Source organism: Agelaius tricolor, unplaced genomic scaffold (assembly GCF_023055355.1).
Source record: "Agelaius tricolor isolate 1412-34295 unplaced genomic scaffold, bAgeTri1.0.p SCAF_47, whole genome shotgun sequence".
Lineage (NCBI taxonomy): Eukaryota > Metazoa > Chordata > Aves > Passeriformes > Icteridae > Agelaius > Agelaius tricolor.
In genome coordinates, this window is record NW_027269307.1 from 1,995,162 (window position 1) to 2,010,797 (window position 15,636).

The following is a 15,636-nucleotide window of genomic DNA, read 5'->3' on the forward strand; positions in this document are numbered from 1 at the left end:
ATAGTACCATGTTTCATTCTTTCTTTCCCCAAGAACCTGTTACCTGGAAGTAGCAATCTTGAAGCCAACACTGGAGTAGTACAGATCAAAATATAAATCTTGTGGAGATTTGAGGAAGACAGAAGCCTTTCATTTTCTAAAACAGCTTTCTGAATTTTCTTTAAAGGTTTTAAATATAAAAGGACTTTTTCAGCCCCCTTACCCCTCATCTTTCTCACAGGATTGACTAATGTGTTATGAGTGAATTAGTTTACTTGATAAGAAATCACCCTTAAAAGAGACAGAATAGGTTGTGCCTTAATAAGAGCTGTAGCTAATTAAATATACATAATTTCATTCTTTCATTTTCTTTGGCAAAGCTTGGCAAGACTTAATATTACTTTAATCAATAAATTTAAAGTGAAGCAATAAAAATTGAAATTAGTTTTGAAAAATGGAAATTAAGCAAACGCTTGCAAAGAATTCTGTTCTTTTGTCAGAATGCCAAAGCAGAAATATGAGTCAACTTTATGAAATTTATTAGAGAATTAGTACAGTTACATGAAAGGGAAAATATGAAATTTTTCTGTTTTAATTATATGCCCAATTTGCTGCTATTACAGTAGTTTTTCTTGATTAAAACATTAAATGGGAACACTACATAGAAATATCTGGCATATTGACAGTTGGAATTGTTGAATGAGCCAGCTATTGAGGCCACTAAAGAGCACTCTCATCTTAATACTGAGCACTTTGTTCTTTCTAATGGAAATGCATGTGAAAGAGCTACCAGTAAAAGAGAACCATTGAAGGTAATTTCATCATTCACTGAATCATGCAACAATCATGTACAGCACAGATTCATTTAGGATGTTCATGTAACAATGCAAGGATTATTGAAGAAAACCTTTAATTTTGTGGGTATTTTTCTTCAGCAATTTTTTAATCTATTGATGGCAATAGGGTTTTTTTCATTAATTTTACCATTATTTTTCTTTGATCTTAGCACCATAGATTTTCAGAACTGAGTAAAATTAGCAATATTACAATGCAAAGTGGTAGCTGAAATGCACATTTGCTTATTTAATTATAAAACTTAGTCGCCTGAAAGTTTTTGCAAATCTAAATGTGAAAAAAATGCATGTCAAAATTCCTAGTTAGGCTTTTATACAAGCAATATTTTCCTTACATTCTCAACAAAAATTTATTTTTTGTCTAAATACATGACAGTTTTTACTATTAAGCAGAAGTCTGCAAACCCTTCAGCAATGGCCCTCCGTAGCCTAAGTGCACCTAAAAAACCTTTGGATGTGTTCTCTGAGGGTATTAAATTTTGGAGCAGCTCCTACTGGAGCATTATTCCATGTCTGACAGCAAAACACTGCACATGGAAGTGCTGTTTTCCTTATTAAACAGGTCAGTCTGCAGGCAAGCCAACAAGGAGCCCTAGCCCTATTCCAGGAGTTTAAAGATCTTAAAAAATGTGATGGAACAAAAGCACAAAAATATTTTGAGTTCCCTCAGGCAAAGGCTGGCTAAGGAGTTGCTCACCTTGCTGCTACTACCCCAACACAGTGAATTATGGAGGGGAACATTCACATGTGCCATAAGACAAGTTGGACTGATAAGGAACTGGAGTACATGAGTTGAGATGAGATGATTAAAGGCCTCATCTTACTTTGGTGCAAATGTTACGGCTTATTACAAAGACTGATTTATTTTTTCCCCCTTCCTATTTCTTGCCCTTCAAATTCAAAGTTAAACCAGCCTTTCTATCCTGCAGGATGCAGCTGCTATGGAGATCTGTAAGAAATCACAGAATCACAGGTTTGGGTAAGAAAGAATCTTCAAAATTGAGTTCCAACTCCCCTGCCATGGGCAGGGACACCTTCCCACAGATCAGGTTGACCAGAGCCCCATCCAATCTGTTCTTGAACACTTCCAGGGATGGGGCATCCACAACTTCTCTGGGCAACCTGTGCCAGGCCTCACCACAGTCATAGAGGACAATTTCTTTCTAATCTCTAATCTAAATCTTCCTCCTGTCTTTCCTGTCATTACATGCCCTTATAAAAAGTTTCTATCGTTCATGCACTAATTAATGCACATTTGCTGTGTTATCACTTGTAATCTCATTAAGAAATGGGTAGACAAGGGTACTGACTTCAGATTAAATCCAGAAACCCAAAACCTAGCAGAGATTCAGAGAAGAAGAATTTCTCCCCTATTCTTCATAGATTAAAACAACACATAAAATAACATTTGCCAAACATTCCTGGATGCAGTTCCTCCAATGAATAGTGAGGGATGAGCAGTAAATCTAACTCATATTCAGGTACTGAAACAAAACTGAAGACAGTAAAAGAAAACATTCAGGACAGACAAGAGGCTCCTTGCTGGGCATAAACCACAATGATTTTTCAGAGTTAAATTTCAGGCACCTACTTCTGAGGACCAAATCCAGAACAAAGGCCTTCTCTCCATCTGAGAGATGTCCTCTCTGTGACTCCCTGCTGAGTTACAAGGAAATTTATCAGACTCATCAAGTATACTTGGAGAGTGTATGCATACTGTGTTCTCTCTCACTATCATTTCTTTCTTTCACAGTTCATTAATTCTGTATATATAAACCCAAACTGATTTTTGTCTATTACTATGACATCTAATCATCTCTTCTCTTGCACTTCTGAAGTCTGTATCATTATCACTTTTCCCCACATTGTCCTTGTTTCAGATAATTTTCAAAGCAGCAGTTTTTATCTTTTCTTCCCAAATGCACTCCAGTCCGCTCTTTTTTTCTCTTTTTCTTTTTTATCTCTATGGGTATTTTTAACATTTCCCAGCTAGTTATCCACTCCAAAATAGTAATATGCTGCTCCTGCTCTTCCACAGATGTTAAGGACAACTGGACTAAGAGGGGATTCCTGCATTTCTCTGCTGGCTACAGTACTTTTGATTAATACCTTCTATCTGTTATTGCCTAATGGCAGAGTTCTCAATCAAGATAATGTTCTAAATTATATTTTCAGTTCAGAAATGCTGCACCAAGTGGCTTATTAAAGAGCATGTGTATTGCATGCTGCTCATATGCTTTGCAAACTAATATTTAATTCTGTTTGAAAAGATCTGTCCTCTCCACACACACCTGCAAGGCATATTTATTCCACCTGCACCCTGACCCAGATGGAGTTTTGCTGTTCTGGGATCAGGGAGCTGGCACTGGTTGTTGATGCTAAAATGTGGAGCAGCAGTGAAGTAGAACAAAGCTGATGCAGAAAAAAAAAAAATTAAAAAAAGAAAAAAAAGAACAAACAAAAAAAAAAAAGGGAAAGAAAAAGAAGCAAAAAAAAATAAAAAAGAAAGCCCCCAGCTGTTCAGATACTTTAGGCCTACTCCAGTGCTTTGACCCAAATAACCTGATCTGCAAATAGCAAATAACTTCTGTGTTCTAAATCAAAGGGGAAAAATAAGCTATTTGGGTCAGAGGATGCAAAAAAAAAGGGTCTACCCAAATGATTAGTCTCCCTCAGACACTGGTGTGTGCTTATCTTGTGGATCTTTTTAATTTGAAATTTTCCCATGGCTCCAGACAGATGTGTCAAATAGATCTGAATACTGAAAACATTACCTAAAGTCACAGTGATTTTTAATATCTCTAATAATATATTTATTTTAAATACAACATTCTGTAAAACTAGCACGGTCTTCCTATAGGGTCTAAAAGCATGTGGATGATGGACTAAAAATAACCCCCTTGGCTTTATCTTGCAATTTCCACCCCATAGCTCACTTTGGTGTTCACTTAGTATAATGACATTGTCTCTTTCCAAAGTGATCAGAAACATCTTGACTTCTCTCCAAATCCAGCCTCTGTTCACTCTGGTGCATTACTCATCACTCCCAAAGGATTTTTTGAGGCAGTGCACAAGGGATGGGATTCAGAACAAAGAGCTTACAAGCAGATTGCTTCAGTAGAATACAATCGTTTATAAATTTCCTATTCATTAAGTCCTACATTCCCAAGAAACGTTAATACTAAATTTACTCTCAATTCCAAGGACTCAGCTGGATCTCTATCATAATTTATAATGACACAGTGAGGAACTATCCCATTATTATAAAGAATGAATTAAAGGTGCAAAACTTCCTCAGAAACAACCAAATCTGAAAGCACTCTCCAATTATGTTCCTTAAAGGATACATTTGTAATTTTGGCTAACCTGGGAGCCATTTTCAGGAGAAAAATAATAGGTCTAGTTATATCCAGTGATGGAAATAATCTTTGAAAAGTTCCTCTTTTCTACCAATTCCACTTTGTACACTTCATTTGGGACTATCATAAAGGTCGTGTAATTTCATCATATGCAAATGTAATAGACCAAAACCCCCATAATTTAAAGCATTTGTTTGAATCTTATTTGCTTGACTATTATAATTCAGGGTGTTCACAGAGATAAATGACAGCAAGAAGGATCCTATTATTCTGTTCAGGAGGAGAGACTGGGAGAGATATGAGTCATTTGGAAGAGTGAAGAGAGTATGAAAATTTATCTGTAAGGAAGCAGCTTTTTCAGGGAAAGGCAACACTGAGAGAGACAAATAGAGGATTCACCGAGGGTGGGAAATGCAAGTGGTGGTTTCAAGGAAGTCTCTTCACAAGGATTATCATTTTGCCAGTGAACTGACCTGGGACAAACATAGCCATCCCAGTCCTATCAACTAAACCCACTAGGAGGGCTCCTGCCCCCAATCACACACCTGCCAAAAATCAGATTTTGCTGACCTGTGCTTGTACAGGTCTCACAGTGATCCCCCTGAAGCAGATGTGATTTATTACAAGACCAAAGAAGTAGCCTAGAAACCAGTGTAAGATATGCCTGAGAGGTTGCTATAAAAAGCCAGTTTCAATGGTACCCTGTGATGTGACAGCCTTCACACATCCCTAGCCAGGACCCAAGCTTCACAGTGACCAGGAGCTGGACTCCAGTCCCCTCTCCCCAGATCTGTCTCCTGAAGGATGAAAGATGCCTTTGAGTCCCTTTACAAATCCATTGGATGTCTGGAGAAATGCAGGACCAGCAGTGCCTCCTGGGGTGCCTTTTTCCACATAATACTGTGTCAGGAACACTTTCTGTCCATGATGTCCTTTCTTCCCCTGAACCCAGTTGCTTGATGCAGAAGGAAAAGCATGTCATACATTTTAAATAAGAGAATTCTACATATTAAATCAGTGGTTTTTTAAACATGAAAGACTAGGACTCTTACCTTAAGCAAAATAACACCATGAGAAACATCACTACTGGTTGCATTAATTGGATGAGAAAATGATGTTGCTTGCACACATATATCTGAATAGTTATTTTAATCATCTTAATATTATTAACTGTTTGGAGTATCATTTTTGAGGTAAATGTAGGAAATTGTTTATATATTATTTTGAATTTTCATAATTATCTCTTAGCATTACAGTCCCCACCCCCCCCTCCCCCCAATACTTTTGTCTGAATTCACTGACAATTGATCCAAAGGTGCCACAGTATTTCAATCACTGAAATTATTCAAATTCAGAATCCACTCAGTTAACACTTAGAAACTGTTGCCCCCCTTATGTTTGAAAATGACTGGAAATCCCTGAATAAAGAATTTAATAATGCACATGCAGCAGAACAAACCTATTTCAGAAGACAAGCATATGGAACTGCAAGATCTAATACCTGTGGACCTACAGTATAATTTCCATTAATTACCAGGAAAAATCAGGACTAATCAGAATTCATTTTAAATTCCTGGTATGAAGATAAAAAATAAATCAATAATTATTAATCCATGTTATTTTTTATTACTAGAAATGTAATTTCCTTACTCATACTCTGCATTATACAATATGTAAATAACTTAGAACAATCTCATATGGGTTTTATTTTTCATTTATAACACTGTATTTTCTCAGCAATGTGAATATTAAAATATTTTTTCACATGGGTATACATGCAGAAATGGATCTGGCAATGACTGCTGAAGTTACAATTGTGCAACATTTCACAGATAAGAAACTGCTTTCAGATATCCACAAGTTACTGAAAGATTGACTTTGAGAGATAAAGAATTTTATAGATAAATTATCCTTTAATTCATATTTAATTTTTAATGCCAGATTAATTTCTAGTGAAAAGATGAAATGCAGTTATGGCTTATGCTGGGACTTAAGCATGTTTTCAAATGTTTTCCTAATTGGAACTTTAGGCTCATGATTTAAATCAAGTCCATAATTAACACAGTCCCTTATATTTATTTAATTGGCTGAGTTGCAGTTATCAGCAGAAAGTACTCAGCTGTCTATTCCTCCTGTGACATTTGGTGCCCTTGAGCAATTTACCATTTGTGCCCTGTTCCTTCAGAATGTGAAACGGGCAGCATAGGAAGTATAAATTTGTCCATTGTATCACCATCACTATTCAGCAGATTGCCATTCAGCTCCCAGCTTCATTGTACTAAGCAAACACAATAAAACACAGCTTCTTCCACAAAGTAACAAGTTGGAAGAAATAAAGGAAGCATTATCATCTCTGTTTTTACATAATTTTGTTGGGATTTATGAAAATCTAATACATGCTCCTCATCCTTGGGAGTTACCCAATAGACCTTGAAACCATGCTGTGAGGAAAAAAATGTGGCTTTTGTTTTCCAAAAAGCAAGCGAGTTATACTTGGAAAGTCTTCAGGTGCTTTTGAAAGATCTGTCCCTAAGCAGCCTCACCATTCAAGACATGCACAGCTGTGTTAGAAACTAAATCCATGTACCCTAAGTTTTGCTCCATTGCTTTTCTGACAAGACCTTCCCCTCCCAGTTCTTTTCCTCACAGATAAATGTAGAATTTGCAGTATAAAAGGAGCATGAAGTACAGAAAACTGCAGTAATCCTCAGGAATACAATTCAGTGTCTACCCATTAGCAACTGGAAAAAGAAAATTACTTCTGAAATATTGAAGTTCAGATTAAACAAAAGACAAAAAAAACCCCAAACAAACAAAAAAATGAGCTGGTCAGAAGCAATACTTTTGCAATTAAAAGAGTTGTTTGTTTATTCCCTGTCCCCTCATTGGCAAATAGCACAAATGCTTTTGCCCAAACCTGCCATTGAAGTTCAGCCACAGGGAGAGAACCAAAAAAAGTCTCAGCCTGAATGGTGAAGTTTCCAAGACCAAGGAACAAGGAAGGAAAGCTGTTGTGCAACATAAACAGCAGCAGGTCATGACCAGAACACTTCTACTATAATAAATACTACTACTTAAATGCATTGGCATGGAGAAGGTGAAAATATGCAGGAAATTCTGAGTTTTATCTCTGACTTACTACTTAAAAACTGTTTAGATTGAAATGGAGAGGTTTCCTTGCTCTTATCCAAACTTCCAGGGTTTTGAGGGGCATCCTATGAACCAATACACATCTGGAGTGGAGCATACCTAAAAAAACCAAATTAAAAAATAAACAAATAGTTTTTTAAAACGGTAATTCTAACATTTAAAATTAACCAGTAGAGATTAATTTTAAATAAATGGAAATTTAATTTAGATGGAAAATTAAATAAAGATGGAAAAAAAATAAAGAGGAGATTAATTTTTTTTCCCTTTTTTTTTTTTAATTTATTTTATGAAGGTGATGAAAACACAGCAGTGGTTCACAGGCTTTTTGGTTTAGGTTCATACTGCCTGTAACCTTTGATCATAAATATGCACCATCACTTGCATCATATCTGCAACATACTTGTTTCTGTGTATTAGAATGTAAGCACACAATATTAATGGCTTGCAAGGGTTAGCCAATTGCAGAAAATTGAGTTTTCTTGCATTTCCTTTGTGCACAGGAATAATATAGGTCAGAGACACAGGCCCCCCAAATCTGGCAGTTGAGTCACTGCACTCTCTCATGGTAGACAGAAGGTGTTTTTTAGACAGACAACTGGGCAGAATCAGTAAGTTTCACCCTGAAAATATATGCAAAAATCCTGCAAGCACGTTTGATTTGGTATTATTTACATAGATTTACAAGCATATACATATTTTGCTCATTTTCCTATGTATATACATGAAAACCCATGTGTGTTTATAAGAAAAAAATGTAAAGAGAGGTAAATATATATTTACAGGAATACACTTAAAGGTGAATGTAATTCTCAATGTCTATTTACTAGAATGAAATACCCAGCAAATAATTTAGGAACGTTCTATTATTATATCACCCCTAAAAATTTAAAATAAACTTTCCCTCATTACAATGTGTGACCCAAGAAGTGCATTCATTTTTTAATTTTGAAAATCATGGATGCTCTCAAGACTTTTCCCAGAGTCACATTATTTCATACTATTGTGTATTTCACCAAACTAAAAACCATTGATATTGCAATAGTTTCCATACAAAACAGCTTTTCTTGGAGAAGGAGTTTTTTGGGTTTTTTTGAGATGCAGATAGCCATATTCTCTCATCCAATGCTCACTGAAATTAATGAACAATATATGGAATAGGGAACTACAGAATTTCAATGAAAGCCATTCATTAACTGTGCAAAGCTTTAAATTTGGGGAAAGATAAATGATTACCAAAACAAAATAACAATTAAACATGCTTGTACTAGATTTGTTTGCATAGTAATTGCTATATTTGCCATTATTAATTAGAATTCTCATTGAGCTAAAGAAAACCCTAAATCTGTTCCCTCTTTTGGTGAAGTTGAGAAAAAAATACAGCAGACAGAGAAGAGGAATTTACCCTTTGATGTTTTTATCAACAAATTTTCATGATAAGTTATTTAAATTCCACCTTTGGATGGCAAAAGAAATTTTCCTTTCTTCTTAAAATGTGATGGATTCTATTACACATTTTTTAATGAATTTGAAATTACATTAGCAGATTATTGGATTAAAAATAATTTTATAGGAGTACTGTTGGGTAAAAAATATACCTAGGACTTGCTCAAAGTGTTCCAGCTTGAATTTTCATAAAAAGGAATTATCTGTCAGTGAAGAGATTGTTGTTTTAAACACTTAATTTCCACTAACTGGGAAAAAATGACATACTGTGGAATCTCCTATGTAGATCAAACTTGGAATAGTTTGAAACAATGGCATTCTGCCTTGATGCCTTATGGGTGCTGCAGAGCTGGTACCTCATTTTTCTGGTCTGTCACCTTGGCTGGACTCCCAGTTTGTTGGCATAAGCCCTCAGGCACAAGGATGCCTTTTCTCCATCAAACAGCTGAGTTTCCCTGATGTAATGTCCTGCAATCAGCAGTTGGATTTGTAATGATCCAAAGATAATTTTCTGTATAAATTTAAGATGGTTTTGCAAGATCTTTCTCCACAAAGTTGCCTTTCTTAAAGTTCACAGTGTTTGCCCTTGCCAGGGTTATACATTGATTTTTTTTGTCCATACTCTCTTGCCCTTTCTATCACTCACATTCATGCACCACATTCACCGGGAAAGATAACCCCTGTCTCTGAGGCATCCAGAAAATTTTCAGGAATATCTTTGCTGAAATTTGTAAATGTGAATTAATTGAAACCCAATCCATCCTGAGTCCAAATTTAATGTGCAGACTAGACGTGAAAACCTGGTACTAAGAAATTTTCTATGAATTTTAGGAAACAGCTGAAAATGTACCAAACAATGGTAACTATTTCCTTTGAGTTATTATATCTGTTTCTGGATGCCATTCACCTTGGTATTTCTGAATTGCCTTTGAGATGTACTACTGTTTCCAGATATGAAGGACCTGAACCACCCCTCTCAGTAATTCTGGAGTAAATCAGAAATAAAAGTAATAAAATAAATGTGAGTAGACCAATGTGTGATAAAGAATTAAGACCAACATTTTAACAGAGATAGCTACATTGGCATGTATCAAACATAAATAAAGGCTAAAATATTTAGGAGTTACTTTGAGAAACATTTGCACTGTTTAATCACCTAACAGTAAATTATATATAAATGTTGGATGTATTTATTACCTACATTGCTTTATATGTTTGCAAGCATATCTCATTGCTGTGACTTGTGCTGCTTGTCTCCTCATCTGAAGGCACTCCTTTAGAATTTGTGTAGAATAGCTCTCTGAGAAGCATTTTTTTTACTCCACAGTATTTTTTAAGTGTACAGTTACTGTAGGCCAGCTCACATAATTAAAAAGTTGCAGATTAACCATTGTTGTGCAAATGGCAAGATTGTATTTTTGTGTAAGCTTTATCACTGATTTCTTTGCTGAAGCTACTGCACACTAGGTCTATATTAAGAGGTGGGGCTACAGCAACCTCCTTCTGCTGACAAGTCCATCCTTGTGTTTATATCACAAGTGTCCCAATGTGTGAAAAAATGAAAGAATTTATAAATAAAGGAACCATTCCAACCCTCCTAACCTGGGACTATACCAGAGTGGAAGGCAGATGAGAAGGAAGCCCCTGTCTCTAAGGGCATGGCTATATATCAAGGGAAGATGAAAATTAATTCCCAGCCTTGAAATGAACTGAACTGGTGAGTGTTAGGAAGGATGAAAGTTTGACAAGAAAGTCCCACAGATATGTGTGCTTAGCAGAAAGATTTTTAAATGTGCAGTCTGATGAAGGAATAGAGACAGAAGCAAGTTTTGATATAGAAGAAAAGAATTGCTGAGCCAGTCTTACTGGCTAACCAAGAAGGCAAAGGGTGTGTTAGTTAGAAGGGGTTTTTATGACTTAGAGCAAAGGATAAACCCACCCCAAACAAGAAGATGTTTTTACCAAGCAGAAAGATAGCACACGTAAATAAGACTGCCAATGTGGCAACTAGAAAAGAGGTCTCAGAATTTTCCAATGCAAGAAACCTGAAAAACAACTTCTAGCTTAAACTGTAATGTACTAACTTGTAGTGATTGGAGAACAGTAACATGAATCTGGTAATTACAGTAGTTATGATAGGCTATAGATAATAGTTAAGGTATAGATTGGTTCTACTGTATTAAGATGCTCAGCAAAGAAAAGTTTATAATGCACTGTAACCAAAAGAAAAGTATATAATGCACAGTAACCATAACCAAAGGGTCTCCAGGCCTGCCCGCAGCTGGAGTTGACAGCTGTGGGCACAGGCTCTGTCACCCACAACCCTGGGGTGCAGTAACATCTTGGATGGAATAAACTGCATTTTGGAGAGCCCCTGGAGTCCCACATCTCTCATTTAGGCTCTTACAGGTGAGTCTAAATGGTTTATTTAAAAAAAAAAAAAAAAAAAGGGAACCTGCCAGCTATTAGGAAGAAGAGTGTAGTGGCACAGCCAGATTTAGTGTAGGGCACATTGTCGCAGACATCTTTTATGAAAAATCCTTTCCTTAGGATTTTTCCTCCTGAGAAGCTGAGAGGCTTCAGGAACAAAATGTAAACATTGATTATCTGCTGCTGTGGAATGCAACAGGTGGATCTGTGATTGGCCCATGTTGGATGCTTCTAATTAATGGCCAATCACAGCCCAGCTGGCTCGGACAGAGAGCTGAGTCACAAACCTTTGTTATCATTCTTTCCTATTCTATTCTTAGCTAGCCTTCCTTTCTTCTATTCTTTTAGTATAGTTCTAATGTAATATATATCATAAAATAATAAATCAAGCCTTCTGAAACATGGAGTCAGATCCTCATCTCTTCCCTCAACCTAAGACCCCTGTGAACACCGTCACAGCACATTTCATACAAGTAGTCCTTTTTCCTTCAACTGGCATTGGCTTAAGCTCACCAAGCTGGCAGATGCACACCAGTGCCAAACCCTGTCCTTTCATCATTTGCAGATTCTCAGGGTGGGACACTTAATAAATGCTATCACACTATTATTAACCAAGGTAGTTATCTTGGAAATGTGATATGCTTGAAAAATATTCTTTCCAACACCTGGTTTCCTAAGGGGAGCTGAAGGCAGGTTTGGCTCCAGAAGTGTCACACCTCGAGGGAAGAGGCTCTGCTGTGAAGCCCAGGTTTTGCAGGGAGCTCTTCCATCCCACAGCACCTCATTGATCTAGTTGTGGACAATCTAATGCCTGGACCAGAAGCAGTGGAGCTGGAAGAGCATGGCTCAGGGCTGGAGCTGGGTAATGCAAATCTCCTGGGGAAGAGCAAACATGCCCTGAGGCTCTGTGGCTAGGTCTGGCTCATTTGGCATGAGGAGATCAATGTGCTGAACCTGACCTCTGGTTTCTGCCCCATTGTCAGGGCACTGTGCTCAGCTGGCCACTGTTTCACTCAGCTCAGTGATGAACCTCTGTCATGGTTTGACACTAGCACAATGCCAGTGCCCCCATGAAGATACCTTCTCCCTGGTTTCTGCTGTGAGATGTGACCAGGAATAAGCAAAGCAGGCTCCTACTTAGGAAATAAAAGAAAACAGAACTTTATTAACTACTCTACAACTATAGATAAAAGGAACACACACAGGGAAAATGAAAACCTTACAAATACGTTTCCTCCTCCCCGCAGCAAATTTCCAATACAATACATCTACTCCCCAAAATCACCAACTCTTAGTCCAGCACCACCCTTCAGACAATCAATCCTCAGTTCATCAAGAGGAGAGGAGTCCTTCTTGTACCATGGGCTTCCCCTGGAAACACAGCTGAAGCCTCGTGTGTTTCCGTGTCACTCGTGGCACCGCCCGGAGTACATCTGGTGTCGTGACCTCTTCCTTTTCATGTCCAGTGCTCTCACCACTGAACACGGACCAGAGCTGCTTCTAGAGTTGTCTTTTTAAGGATGCTTTGTCCTGATCCAAAAAAGGCACAGTCTCTCCTTTGGGACACCTGTCCCCACAATCTCTCCTTTGGGACACCTGTCCCCCCCATATTTTTTCACCCCCTGGGGCCGAGGGGCACCAACACTGAACCCTCTTGGCTCTGAGGCCATTGCCTCCCCCTAGATGCAGTCTCTGTATCACAAGGAACATGGTTCTGTCCATGGCTGTACAAAAAGAGTCCAGCAAAAGCCACTCCATCATCTCTTCCCACTAGGATTCTTCTCTACTCTTCTATCTCTCACTCACCCAGACCTCTCTCACACTTGCACATTTCCTTCCTCATCTTCCACTCTCTCTTCCAGGAGAGGTCAATGATCTGTAAAGTTCTCATTCTCCGAAAAGGGGTTAAAAGCTCCTACAAGCGGCCGGCTGAACCCCCCCCTTCTTCTCCGTCCCAGCCGTGCTGCCGGCACAGGCCCATGTTTATCCAGTTTCAAGGTTACAGTCCCAGGCAGCGGCTCTCTCTCTCTCTCTCTCTCTCTCTCTCTCTCTATCTGTCTCCCAGGGGGTGCTGCCCGATGGCTCCCGGTCTCTCTTCCACCCTTCCACCCCGGGGCTCAGGCCTACCTCTACCGGCCACATGGCTTTTCCCCTCCCCCTGCCCAGCCAGCAGCTGGGCCAGGGAGAGACCCGAACTCTTTCCCGCTGGAAACCCAAAAGGACCCTCCCAGGGGAGAGCTCTGCTTTTAACCCCGTGTTCTCAGAGGCGTGTCCATGTCCTAATGGCCAGGTTAGATGCCAGTATTAAAGTCTGAATATCCATTGGCCAAAACACAGCATCCCAAAAAAACACATTTCCTGTCAAACCACCACAACCTCCTACTCTTGGCTCCACATGTGTAAACAGCTTTGCAGCCAGTTTCTTCAAGTTCTGCTATCATGCGAAGATTAAACATCTGAGCAAATAATCACAAAGCCAAAAGTGGCCATTTTCCTCAATAACACGTCTGCTAGGACGAAATCCTGATCCTTTGCGCTTTGTGTGTGCTTTGATTGCCTGGGGAACTGGCACACTAATTTTTGCTCAGAGGTTGTAATATTGAAAGTCTGGGTTTTGTTTAACAGTCAGGCCTAACCCTTGGGCTAACATTTTTCCTGGAGTTTCAACATGATCACATAATTATGTTCATAAGTGAAGGACAGAGTTATGTCCTAAAAAAAGGAAGATGTAAGTGTGTTAGTTTGTCAATCAAGTAAAACGATTAATTTAAAGCAACTCACAACAGCTACAAGGGTAGGAAGGATTATTTACTTGTTAAAAGGCAGCTATGCTCAGTTAGGAGAAAATAGATAAGGGCTGGATCAAATTTTAATTATTTTGTTTGATTTTTCCCTTGCCATAATCAGAAAAAAAAAAAATCATTCAAAGAGCAACATTCAACAATCGAGCTCCTTGAAATGAAGCAGAACACAAGTGCTGTTGATTTTGACTTCATCTTATCCAGCAGCTCAGAATTATATTTTTAGCCCCTGAGGGGATTTCTAGACTGACTTGTTCAATCCTTCTGAACAACTACAAGGCAATACAATACAAAAGAATACTGTCACAATTGTCCTACTGATAACTGTTCTGCTATTGAGAAGCAGTTGTCTGAATTCAGGTAGGTACTCTATGGTACCTTTGGTTGTCTGAATTCAGGTAGGTACTCTATGGTACCTTTGGTTGTCTGAATTCAGGTAGGTACTCTATGGTACCTTTGGTTGTCTGAATTCAGGTAGGTACTCTATGGTACCTACCAAAGACAATATAGCAACATCAACATTCCTGCTCCCTCTTTCATAGGATCCTGATATCCCATTTTTTAGTTTTCCCTGCTATCACAAATAATTAAAGTGCAACTACAGTCAGCATCACATTTCTCTGTGCAAATAAGCACAGATCTTCTGATGATACTGCTTACTCCATACCTCTTCTTTGGTCAGTCCTTTAACATCACACAAATAAAATAATTCACTACTGTGATGTTTCCATCTTCTTTGGGACATAAATTACCACGTTCTCATCCCTAGGAATAACAAAGAACCACATATTCCTTGCTTTTCTTTTTTTTTTTTCATTTATTTTTAATAACGTTCTTAATAACCTTACTTTGACTGGGGTTTCTATTTCTATTAACAGTGGGTTGGCAAAAAGAAGTGCTCTCTCTTTGCTGCCTTTTTACTTTCTGCAAAGCTGCACAGGGATCCAGTTGCAGACCAGTGTCCCATAGGCAAGGGAAGAATGACAACTTTATCCATACAAGCTAATCACCAAAAACTTTCAAAGGACTTCATCATTTCTGTTACTAATTAAACCTGTCTTTCTTCCTGCATGTCCAGAGACACATCTTTGGAGCCTGCTTGCTGCAGATGCACATAATCTGAAAAAACTGGAAGATCTTAATTGCCTTCCTGCAGTATTTTCAGAGCCTCTCTCCCAATACAGCCTCACCTGGAGAGGCTGGAGCCACATCTTCAATACCTAAACCTGCAGATATTCATTGGCACAACAAAAATTAGGTTTTATACCTGCTATAAATTCATTCTTTTGTGAACAAAGTCAAACACAATCACTAAGGGAGTATCTTAGAGAGAAAATAATTTTATTTTAGAGAAAATAAGTTTTTCATGTGCTGGTAAAATTAAATCACTTCACTGAAGAAAAAATGCTATTTATTGTTTAATAATTATGAGTTAAATTCCACCCCAAATTTCACAATTCAGGAAAAAAATCAGCAGTTCATTAATATTGTTTCTGTTTGATAAAACATAGTAACGATAAATTGTTCAGATGATTGTGAGAGATCTTTGAAGGATATAAAACTACAGATTTCTCTAGAATAAAGATCTAGAAAAATCTTAATTTGGATTATTTGATATTA